The sequence below is a fragment of the Tamandua tetradactyla genome, chromosome 21 (genome assembly GCF_023851605.1).
Source record: "Tamandua tetradactyla isolate mTamTet1 chromosome 21, mTamTet1.pri, whole genome shotgun sequence".
NCBI classification, from domain to species: Eukaryota; Metazoa; Chordata; class Mammalia; order Pilosa; family Myrmecophagidae; genus Tamandua; species Tamandua tetradactyla.
This window is the reverse complement of record NC_135347.1, coordinates 43,802,777-43,815,765: the sequence shown is the minus strand read 5'-3', so window position 1 is coordinate 43,815,765 and position 12,989 is coordinate 43,802,777. Positions and strand designations below refer to the sequence as shown.

The window sequence follows — 12,989 nt, the reverse complement described above, 5'->3', positions numbered from 1 at the left end:
ATTATCACATAATTTGCTTTTTTTTTGTTCTTTTGTTGTTGTTGTTGTTTTGTTAATGAAGCTACTTTTAGAAATAACAGCATTTGATAAACTACAGTAGAAGTTTAGTCCCATTTTGTCTTTACACACTTTTTAAGGTCAGGTTAATTAACAGGTAAAACATACTTTGATTATTTGCCTTCTTTATCTTTTAAAGTTCTTTTGCTGAAAATGAAGTTCTGGTGTAGAGCTGACTGCTGGAACTTTTTTGTTTTTGTTTTATTTTGCCTGTACTTTTAGAGAAGCCAAAGAGTAAAGTAGTATAACTGACAAGTAAATTTGGTTATTATGCAGATTTTAACATCATACAGATCAGTATTAGGATAGAACATTAAGTCTTTAGGAATTTTAAACAATTTTTAAATATATGAATAATATTGCACCCATAAAAATTTAGCTAACAGGAGGATAGAAAATTTATTTAAATGTTGTAATACTTCCTAAACACTTTTTAAGGTAATATGTTGTTTAACATATTTTAGCACTTTGCTTTTACAAAGTGAGAGAACAAATCGTTTGTAACAGTTTTCCTTTAAGAGTTAGAAAACTTGTCTTTTGAAATAAAGGATGTTAAGGTCAACATAAACATTAACAAGGATATTATTCTGATATGATGTAAAATGTTATCTTTTATACAGAGTACTCAGATGATTAAGAAAAACTTTTTATAACTTTTCATTAAGAGCAGTTTAACAGAGAGAAGCATTGACTAGAACAGATAGCACTCATTTTTCTAAACTCTCTATAATTTCTTGTAGTCAGCAGTGACTACAAACAAAACTTACTTTCTTAAAATTTCTACAATTTTCCATACCCATTCAGGACTTGTAGTGAGTAATGGCCACAAAATTCACTTTCTCAAACCTTCTGCAACTTTTGATGTCTATTCCAGACTTGTAGTAAGTAATGACTACAAAATTCACTTTATTAAACCTTCTGCAACTTTCAGTTAGCAATGACTCCATCAAACAAAATTCAACTTACATTAGGAAGATGTTAGTTTATAAGGTTAACATATTGCAAGACTGTACTTTGAGGCAGCTGGAGGTCTGTGAGGTCTGCTGCAAAGGTATTTTTAAAAATAAAGGGATTATTTTAAACTTTTGGGGCAACACTAAGTGAGTAAGGTGGGAATTTTATTTTTAAGTCACTGCCATTAACAGCAAATAGGTATTAAGAATTAGGGGGAAGACGGATACAAAAATGCATTTTAAGATTAGCACTGAAAATCTGAATGCAGTCATGGGTTATTTGTGGGTTAGCCCTGGGATTCTTTCAACCTATACAGATAGGTTTATTGCTTAAGGATCTTTTCTGTGATGCCAAGGCAGCTCTATCTATTAGGGGCCTCAAGGCAAACAAGGGAATAAACACTAGCTGGGTTTACTGGTCTTAATGTGGCCCTAAGGGAGTCTAAAATATTTCCCTAGCAGGGGGTGGGGTATTCAAGGATAATGAGAAATTGATGGGACACTAGAATGACCTTGAGCCTACAAAGGAGAGGGGTAGTGGAAATTTTAGTTTTGTCTTTACTATAAATTTCCATAACTAGGCAAGTTCAAGTGAAGACAGGCCCAGAGTGGCATTTTAGGACAGAGTGGCTCCAGTGTTCATTAATAATTAATACTCCTACCTGTCATGTTGAGTGTCACCCCAGGGTTCCTCTAAGTTGGTCAATGTGAAGTCAGCAGAGCCATATGTGGCTTTGGGTACCCTCAGTCCTCTTCAGTTACCATGAGCAGGGCTTTTACTTCCCTTCAACAGATAGTGCAGTCAGGCCCTGGGCCCAAAGCCCATGTTGATGGCCCCTGAGGCATGGCCCTAATGGGTTCTGAGGTCAAGGATTGTCTTGAGGTTTCTGGCTAGTGGCCCTCTCACTCACAGTTGAAGCAATGCTACTGAGCCTTGGAGCCACGATTTAGGTAACTTCAAAAGGGCAATGCTCTGTTAACAGTTACTGAAATAACTCAAATCTGTTCTTTGGTCTTTTGCTCACCCCTCTTTCTCTTCCACTCTTTCTAAACCTTGCTTAAATTGGTAAAGAGAAAAAGGGTAATTTCTAATCAATCATTAGTGGGAGGTTGTGGGCTCATGGAGAAGTTTTGCATCTATCTCTGAATGTCAGGGGCAGACTGGCTGATGTAATGGGTGCCCAGAAAAATCTGACTTTCCTGAGAATCTGACTTATGTTAGCATACTTTTTTTGGCTTTCACTAACCTCCCCTGGAACAGGGCCAGATTTTCCTCTTTCCCCTGAGTGATTTCCCTTAGCTTCTTATAATTAACTGGTTTAGTGGTACATTTTCTCATGCCTTTTAACAAACAAGTATTTTCTCCTCTAAAGAAAATAGAGACATGAGCATAACATGTGACAAGTCTTTTTTAGGTCCTTGTCTTGATAGAGAGCTATAAATATCTGGGCATAGGGAATTTCTGACTTCTTTCCTTTTTGTTTAACAGACTGGAGTCCAATTGAAGGCCTATGCTCCCCATCTTTTAGCTTATATTGGCTGTTGACATTTTCCATTTTCTCTGGAAAATTATAAAGAGGAGAATTTTTATCCTCTAAGTTTCCTGTTTCCTGAGGGCTAAAAATAAAAGCATAATTTAGAAGAGTAACTTTATATTTCCGCAATGGGTTTTAATAGAGACTAAACAAGGATTTGTGGGGGTGGTATTTAAAAGATAGTTATTTAAAATATTTGTCTCTTTCAATGAAGAAGAGTCCTGAGGAAGAAGTTCCTGTCAGTTCTCCTGTACATAACATAATTTGCAAGAGCCCTTCATGGATTTGTCCTTTCTTAAATCCATAAAAGCTATCAGTAAGGATTTTTTTTTGCCACTTTCCTTCCCTCTTATAAAAAAACTTTAATTGTAAGATAGGGTTACAGCTGACTGTTCTATTCATGGACCAAGGTTGGCCATCCTCCAGGTGACTCTGCGGCCAGGCAGTATGCTATAGAAACTATTGGAGATACCACCCATTATTAAGAAAGAGAGAGAAAATTGCAGATTTTCATACCCATGCCTGGTGTCCCAGGTTGCCAGTTTGCCATTCCAAGCACTGATCCACTGGGCCCATGGTATCAGGCTACCAACCCTCAGGCATCCCCTGGGTCCTCAAAGACACAGCAGATGGATAGCCCCATACTATCCTGTTGTAGTTGCTAAAGCTGCCAGAATGCAACACACCAGAGATGGATTGGCTCTTAATAAGGGGATGTATTTAGTTAAAAATTTATAGTTCTTCAGATGAAAGACAACTAACTTTTGTCTGAGGTTCTCTGTTGCATGGTAAGGTACACAGTGATGTCTACTGGCCTTCTCTCCTGGCTTCCGGGTTCCAATGACTTTCCCTGGGGTGATTCCTTTCTGCATCTCCGAATGTCTTGGCTAAGCTGTGAGTGCTGAGATGAGATATCCTGAACTGCTTGGGCTGTGCTGTGTTGAACTCCCTTCTGACCTCTCTCTTTCAAGCAGTCAGAGACCTTTGTAGATTGCCGTAGTTTCCCAGCTGCCAGAATGCAATATACCAGAAATGGAATTGCTTTTAAAAAGGAGAACTTAATTAAGTTGCTAGTTTACAATTCTAGAGCCATGGAAATGTCCACATTAAAGCAAATCTACAACAATGTCCAAATTAAGGCTCCAACAAGAGGCTATGTTCACTCAAGAAAGGCCAATGAAGTTCAGGGTTTCTCTCTCAACTGGAAAAGGCACATGGTGAACATGACATCTGCTAGATTTCTCTCCATGCTTCTTGTTTCATGAAGCTCCTCCAGGGATGTATTTCTTCTTCATCTCCAAGGTCTTTGGCTGTGTAGGCTCTCATGGTTCTTGTGGCTCTGCCAGCATTCTCAAGCTTTTGCCAAAATGCTTCCTCTTTTAAAGGATTCCAGTAAACTAATCAAGATCCACCTGGAATGGGTGGAGTCATATCTCCCTCTAATCTAAGATTAATACCCACAATTGGGTGAGTTACATCTCCATAGAGATAGCCTAATCAAAGTTTCCAACCTATAGTACTGAAAAGGGGTTAAATGAAATGGTTGCTCCCACAAGATTGGATCATGATTAAAACATGGCTTTTCTAGGGTACATAAATCCTTTTAAACCAGCGCAGAGATGAAGAAGGAAAACATCCCTGGGGGAGCTTCATGAAATAAGAAGTCTGGAGAGAAAGCTAACAGATGTCACCATGTTCACCATGTTACTTTCCAGTTGAGAGAGAAACCTTGAACTTCATCAGCTTTCTTGAACCAAGGTATATTTCCCTGGATGCCTTAGATTGGACATTTCTGTAGCCTTGCTTTAATTTGGACATCCCACAGCACTCTTGTTGGCTTCTTATGTAGTAAGCAAGGATCATACCTATCAGACAGCAGGAATTTCCACAAATCCTTCCTGGATATCTCCATTTCCAATCCTGGCTTTTTCTGAAATGGCTAACTGGTCCCACATTTGGTTAAATCCCCACATGGGACACTATTCATTGGGGTCTCCATTCCTGGAAGCCCAGAACATCAATTTCTGGTTTCTTTGTACCCTAGAGTTCAGTTCTCAGCTTATTTTCTTCCTGTTGCATTTCACTATAAGCTGCAAGGAGAAACTAGGCTGCATTTTCCACATTTAATTTGGAAGTCTCTTCTGCTAAATATCCAAGTCCACATCTTTTAAAATCTGCCTTCCAGCCAAAGCCACTAGTCAATTTTGTCAGATCATGTGCAACTTTAAAACAAGGATCACCTTCCTTCCAGTTTGCAATAACACATGCCTCATTTCTGTCTAGTGCCTTGTCATAGGTATGTTTAGTGTCCACATTTCTACCAACAGTCTCTTCTAAGCATTCTAGGCCTTCTCTATCAAGCTCCTCACAACTCCTCTAAAATCTTCCCCTTATCCATTTAAAAAGCTGTTCCAATATGTTAGGTGTTTGCAAACTACAGCACACCCCACTCTCAGTACCAAAATCTGTTCTCATGTGCTAGCTGCCAGAATGCAATATACCAGAAATGGAATGGCTTTTAAAAAGGGGAATTTAATAAGTTGTTAGTTTACAGTTCTAAGCCTGTGATCATGTCCAAATTAAAGTAAGGCTATAGAAATGTCCAATCTAAGGCATCTAGGGAAAGATACCTTGGGTCAAGAAGGCTGATGAAGTTCAGGGTCTCTCTTTCAACTGGAAAGGCACATGGTGAACATGGTGATGACTGCTAGCTTTCTCCCCAGGCTTCCTGTTTCATGAAGTTCCCCCAGATGTGTTTTTCTTCTTCATCTCCAAAGGTTTTTGGCTGCGTGGGCTCACATTGTTCTCATGGCTCTGTCATGGCTCTCATGGATCTGCTCTCTCCCAAATGCTTCCTTTTTAAAGGATCCCAGTGAACTAATCAAGACCCACATGGAATGGGTGGAGTCATATCTCCATCTTATCAAGTTAATACCCACAATTGGGCATGCCACATCTCTATGGAGATAATCGAATCAAAAGATTCCAACCTGAATTATTGACCCAAGACGTAGTAGCAGATGAAGAAATGGAAAGACCCAGAGAGAAGAATAGCCAGGGCTTTTGTTTATCCTGCAAATCTCACTTCTGGCTTTCAAGGGAAGATACTCACATTGGAAAATACCCAATTCTCATGGGCATAAACAAGAGGTGAATCCCTAGAATGTTAAATACCTTGTTTGGTATATGACTCCTTAGCACAGAATCCTGTGCTACAACAGATGGAATGTTTTAGAAGGCATAGAAAGCCAGACACAGAATAAAGAAGATTCTCTGGAGTCAAGGGAGGGGATCTCAATGGAGGAGGTGAAAAGAGGGTCAGACTAGGAGGATCTGGGGTCCTCAGAGGGTATGGCAGAGAGAGAGAGAGAGAGAGAGAGAGAGAGAGAGAGAGAGAGAGAGAGGGAGAGAGAAAAATAGAGAGAGAGAGAGAGAGGGAGAGAGAAAAATAGAGAGAGAGAGAGAGAGAGAGAGGGAGAGAGAAAAATAGAGAGAGAGAGAGAGAAGAGAGAGAGAGACTTGATTTGGCTTCCATTGTACTCCTGCTCAATATTAGGAGAGGCCCCCAGTCAGGCCTCAAATGGTGGAATCACCCACCACCATGAGACTCCTTGGATTTACATAGCATGGAAACAAGATTTCTGCCACCTTTGAGGAAGAACCTGGTGGTTCAGGATGAATCAAGTTTATATCCTGGGGAGCCATATTTGAACCCCTAAATTTGTAGAGAGAACAGTGAAAATGATTCCATCCTTTCAGGAGGACACAGAGTTGCATGAGGACATAGGTGAGGACAGCAATGAGCCAAATGAGAAGAAAAGTGAAAACACATGGCCAAGCCTCTCAGTCAATAGCCATGACTTACCAGTCCAGATGGTCAGAGAAGAGAACTCACTCCCAGCTGGCTCAACAAAATATGTTGCTGGATTTCAGCTTCCAGGTTCTTGGCCATACCACAAGAATGAATTCAAGGGCACAGCACAGCATAAAATGAGCAAGCAGAAAATATACTGAGAACACATGTAAGGATGGACACATGGGCACTCTTGCAAAGACAGGTGATGGGCATGAGAGGCCAAGTCTATGGATTTTGATTTGTTAATGTTTTGTTATTGATTTCGAACTTAATTGTATTTTGTTCAGAGAAGGTGGCTGCATGTTCAATGTCATAGTTAGGGACAGGTGTCAACTTGGCCAAGTTGTGGTACCTGTTTATCTGATTGGGCAAGCACTGGCCTGTCTGTTGCAATGAGGACATTTCATAAGATTAGGTCATGATCGTGTCAGCTACATCCACAGCTGATTCCATTTGTAATCAGCCAAAGGGGAGTGTCTTCTGCAATTAGTGATGCTAAATGTAATCATGGGAAACCTTTTAAGGAGGACTCAGAGGAGACAGTTTCCATTCCTGCTTTGGCTGGTGAGCCTCTCCTGCGGAGTTCATCCAGGTCATCCATCGGAGTCATCGGCTTTGCAGCCTGCCCTGTGGATTTTGGACTCTGCGTTCCTACGGTCACGTGAGACACTTTTATAAATTTTGTATTTGCAAGTGTTCCCTGTTGATTCTGTTTCTCTAGAGAACCCTAATACTTTTAAATTCATTGATTCTTAATTTTATGACTCAGTACATGATCAACTTCTGCAAATACTGCATGTATGTTTGAGAAGAATGAATAGTCTCAATTTATAAGATATGAGGGTCTACATAGGTCCAATTAATTGAGCTAATTATCACATTTATTTTTAAATGTAAAATATTTACCCCACAAGCATTTTTAAAAACAGATATATATTCCACTGTAACCTAAGAAAAAAATCTGATCTTGAATCTGTCCTTAAGTTAGAATAAAGTTATCACCATATTTTTGTATCAATTGCTAAATATTCCAATTGGAACTGGATTTTAGAAAGAGTAGAAGGTATATAAACAGCCGGGTGAAAAGAATAAGACCACATTGGGAAGTTGTCTTTCTTCTCTTTCTGAGGAAAACAAGGTGTTAGTATTACAATCAAAGGATGTGGGTTGGGTTAAGGGTGGAGCACAGGGAGAAGTTAGGTACCCGTAGCCAATCAGCCATGTTGCTGGCTGAGCACACTTTGAAGGAGAAGGGAGAAGTTACTTCCACTGCAGAAAAAAAGGTCCTTTAAATAGAATGCCCAAAGGGAAAGAGTGTAATAAAGGGGGGATAAAAAGAAAACAACCGATGCTCATTTATGATGAAGACAGTGGATACATTTATATACAGAACAATATAGAACCAGAAAATATCTGATTTTAAGTTTAAAAATATATACTTTTAAAGAATTATCAAATGTGGTAGGACCTTTAGAGATTGTCTACTTCAATTCTTTCATCTTTTCAGATATACAATTATGGTACAAAGAGATAAAATGACTCCCCAAAAGACACACAGAGGGTTGGGGACAAAGCTATAATTATAGTACAAGCTGCACTTATGAGAGAATTAGACCTATAACCAAATAAAAATAACAGGCATACAAGCTTTTTTTTTGTTTTTATACATCAGCATACTTTGAAGACTTTTTGGACTATTCTTAATTGAAAGATTGTTTAAAAGTGCATAAGAATGTGAATTTATAGCATATGATAGAAAAAACCCAAAACACATTTGAAAATTTTATTCTTCTTTATGCCTATGCCAAGAAAGAAGGTTAGGGTTGAAGATAATTTCTTCTATCATATTCCTAGCATGAATGGATTTCTTCTTTTAAAGCATGTCAGTTTGCTTCAATGGGGAAAATATAAGCAATAAAATATTTCTTTTTTGATGAACAAGTTGAACTTTCCCACCTCCAGTTATTGTGAGTAGTTTTGTTTGGCCACTGACAGATTTTAATAGTTTGAGGATAGCATGAAAGAGTAACCAAAAAAAAAGTGCTCATTTAGCTTCAGTAAACTCCTTTTATAGTTGATAAAATATTATAAAACTCACAAGCTATGATCCATGTATTAATGACTTGAGGTTTTATAACTTCATTTTCTCTTGTGGACAATAGTTATAGTAAGCTTTTGAAATTTCGTTCTTTTACAAAATGTTCTGTCTAGTGTATGGCTTATCACAGTTGGCTGCTAGGAAATGATTTCTCAGACTATTTGCAAAGGCATCTTTTCCTTTACAAATATGCATCCAGTGGCTAGAAACTATGAAGGGAAGTTCTTCCAGTCTTCTTTCTAACAGAATTATTCTACAACTGACTAAATTCTTGGGCTTATGAAGTTGTGTTCATATTGTTTCTTAATTTTTATATTCCCCATACTTGACTCTATCCCAACATGTTACTACATAGGGAGATGGCCCCAAAACAAAGTGAGAACAGATGCTTTCATCAGGAGGCTAAGGACAGATTGGGGGAAAAGGGAATGTTATTGGTAAGAATTTATTTTTAACTAAAAATTTATAATGTCAAAAGCATTAAATACATATTTGAAATAATCCCACTCTTTAGATTTCTTTTGTTCTTGTCAATTAAAACAGTTTCCAACTGTATTGAATTATATTTTACATACAAGTGTATCTATTTTACATGAACAGTTTGATGGGTTTTGACAACTGTTTACACACATAAACCACCACAATCAAGATAGAACATTTCCAACATCACAAAAGATTCCAATGTATTCCTTCCTAGCCAATCTATCTCCTATGCTCTGTCACTGGCAATCAATGCTCTTTCTGTAACAATAAATAACATTTGACTTTTCTAGAGTTTCCTATAAATGAATCATAAGGTAAATGCTCAGGATAATGTTATGAGAGTCATTAAAATAGTTGAATATATGAAAATTCATTCTTTTTTATTGCTAAGCTTTATTCCATTGAATGGATATACCGTAATATGTTTATGTATTCACCTGTTGGTGGATCGTGGGCTATTTATGAATAAACTGCCATGCATTCTCATAAACAATCTTTATATGGACCTATGTTTTCATTGCTCTTAGGTAAATGCCTAAGAGTGGAGTTGGTGAATCATAAGGTAAGTATATGCTTAACTTTATAAGAAACTGCTAAACTCTTTTATACAGTGGTTGTAATATTGTACATTTTCACCAACAATGTATGAAGATTCCAGGTGCTCCACATCTTTGCTAACACAATATTATCAGTTTAAAATATTTCTACCTATTGTTATTGGGTTTGTGGTCATGTTTCATTGTAGTTTAAATGTGCTTTTCAGAAATGACCAAGAGATTGAGCATCTTTTCATTACCTTATTTGCCACACATGTTCTTTTGTGAAATTTCTGTTCAAATATTTTCCCCAATTTTAATTGGATTGCTTGTCTTCTTATGATTAAGTTGTGAGAGTTCTTTGTATATTCTGGATCCAGTCTTTTTTCAGACATACGATTTGCAAATGTCTTCTTTCCACTGTGGCTGGCCTTTTCCTTTTTTAATGATGTCTGTCAGGCAGTGCTCCTATAGATCAATTTATGGGAAAATTGGCATTTTAACAGCACTTGGTCTTCTTATCCATGAAAATGGAGTATCTCTCCATTTGTTTATGTCTTATTTAATTTTTCTCAATAGGTTTTTGTGTTCATGGCTTGCACATCCTTTGTTAAATTTATTCCTTCAAATAGATAATTGCACATTGATGTTCACAGTGGTATTATAGTTGCCAAAAGATGGAAGCAACGCAAATGTCCATCAACCACTGAATGAATAAGCAAATTGCGGTTTATACATAATAGAATATTATTCAGCCATAAAAAGGAATGATGTTCTAATACATGCAACAAAATGAATGAATCTTGAAGACATCATATTGAGTAAAATAAACCAGACCCAAAAAGCAAATATCGTATGACCTCAATGATACAAAATAATTAGAATAAACAAATCCATGGAGTCAGAATCTGGAATATTGCTGACCAGGAGGACAGAATGGGGTAAGGAAAAGATGGTAGAAAATTTATGCTTGGGACAGTGGAAAAGTTTTGGTAGCAGATGGTAAAAATGGTAGCATAACATTTTGAATGTCCTTAACAGAACTGAATTATATATTTTATTGTGGTTTTAAGTGGAAATTTTAGGTTGTATGCATATCATTAGAATAATTTTTTTTTAAATCCACATACAAGGGCTTATATGGGATTTAAATGTCAAAAGCTTTGGAAACTGCCAAATACTAAACAGATACTAACTACTTGTTATTTACGTTATTAATCCAGTGTGCACTGTCTAAAACAATTGACACATGTGTGACTACCGAGCACTTGAAATATGGCTAATCCAAACAGAGATGTGCTGTAAGTTTAAAAGACATGCAGGATTTCAAAGATTGTATATAATAAGTTCATATATATGTTTATATTATTAAAATTAATTTCACCAATTTCCTTGTATCTTTGTAAATGTAGCTACTAGAAAATTTTCAATTACATACAAGGCTCATATTTGTAACTCACAATATATTCCTGTTACACAGCACTGGTCTACGTCTTATCTACTATTCATCTTAACAGATATTTCAAAGTCACCAAGTGCATGCTCATGCTATAAATAATGGCTATATTATTGATTAAAAGAAGAAAACAGCACTGAATAAAATAATAATACATTATTTTTAAGTACTTAATGTTTTTGGATGCTATTACTAATGGTATAATTTTTCAAATTTCAACTACCAATTGGTCATTGCTAATATAGAGAAATACATTTGAAATTTGTATAGTGACTTGTGTCCTGGAACTTACTAAACTTATTAGCTTTTGTGCTTTTTTTGTCTCTAGAACTTCCTAGTTACATGATTATGCAAATAAAGACATTTTTTTTCACTTTAAATTTTCTTTATTTTTCTTGACTTATTCTACAAGTTAGGGCCTCTAGGCTAATGTTAACTGGAAGTAGTGAGAGTGGAATCCTTGTCTGGCTCCTGTTCTTAAGGGTACAGCATATGGTCTGCCCCATGAAGTATAAAGTTATCCATGGGTTTCTTTCAGGTGCCCATGATGGTTAGGTTCATGTGTCAGCTTGACCAGGTGGTGGTGCCCAGTTGTCTCATCAATCAAGCCCTGGCCTCACCATTACTGTAGGGACATTTCATGGACTTAAATTATCAATCAGCTACTTGCATCTATGGCTGATTACATCTATCATCAACTAAGGGGAATGTCTTCTGCAAGGAGAAACATTTAATTCAATCAGCTGTGGGCTTTTAAAGGAGAGGTGATGACTTCCACAGTCAGAAGACAGAACTTGCATCTCCACTTCAGGCGTCCTGCCTCTCCTGGGGAATTCATCAAAGATCTTCATTAGAGTGCCATTTTGCAGCCTGTCCTATGGAATTTGGACTTGTGCATCCCCACAGTTGCCTGAGACACTTTTATAAAGTCTCATACTATTTACAGATATCTCCTGTTTGTTCTGTTTTCTTAGAAAGCCCTGACTAATACAATGCCCATTATTAGGTTAGGGATTTTTGTTTTGTATCCTTGTTTTCTGAGAACTTTCTTTTTTTTTTTTTATCATGGGTGAGGTTTAAATTTTGTTAGATGCTTTTTCCATATTTATTGAGATGCACACATGATCTTTCTCTTCTAATATTTCAATATGGTGGCTTACACTGATTGATTTTTGTTTTTTTTTTAATATGGGCAGGTACCTGGAAACGAATTCGGGTCTCTGGCATGGCAGGCAAGAGCTCTGTCTGCTGAGCCACCGTGGCCTGCCCCATTGGTTGATTTTTAAATGTTAAATAACCTTGAATTCTTAGGAGAAAACCCACTTGGTCAAGGTGTATTATTCTCTGCATTTCTTGCTGGATTCATTTAGTTGCTATTTTATTTAGGATTTATTTATTTATTTAGGATTATTTATGTAGGATTTGGGGGTCTATTTTCATGAGGGATATTGGTAAGCTATTTGCTTTTCTTGTAATATATTTATCTGATATTGATTTCATATTTATGTTGCCTTCCAAATATTGGTTAGGAAGGGTTCTCTTCTTTTCTTTTTTCCTGTAAAGTTTGTATAGGATTGGTATTATTTCTTTCCTAATTATTTGATAATATTTGTCAGACAGTTTGGGTCTGGAGTTTATTTTTTATGGGGAGGTTTTCAAATACAAGTCTGGCTTTTAAAAAAGATATTGGGCTCTTAGGCTTGTATTTTTCTTTTTGAGCAGTATTTGGAAATTTGTAGAATTGCTTTCATTTATGTTGTTGAATTTACTGGCACATATTTATTTATAAAATTCTGTTTTCATTTTAGTATCTGTAGGATGTCTAGTGATTTCCTCTCTCCCGTTCTTGATATTGGTAATGTGTTTCTTTTTTCCCCTTAATTATATTAGCTACGGGTATTAAATTTTATTGATTTTTAATTTAGATTTTGGTTACAATGAGATACTTAGTCAATGAAGTCAAGGTGTAATCATAATTGATGCCATTTTGAGTACTTTGTATATACCAGACAATA

General features: G+C 36.7%; 1 long non-coding RNA gene across 4 annotated transcripts in view; it reads left to right on the top strand.

The window, feature by feature from the left end:
• Positions 1-12,989, top strand: part of LOC143665608 (uncharacterized) — a 154,267-nt gene that overhangs the window by 58,402 nt on the left and 82,876 nt on the right. The window contains exon 4 of one of the 4 annotated variants that reach the window (XR_013167111.1): positions 9,510-9,544. The exons of the other annotated variants lie outside the window; for them this stretch is intronic. This is a non-coding gene — a long non-coding RNA (uncharacterized LOC143665608). The remainder of the gene's footprint in view (positions 1-9,509; positions 9,545-12,989) is intronic. 4 annotated transcript variants of the gene reach the window in all.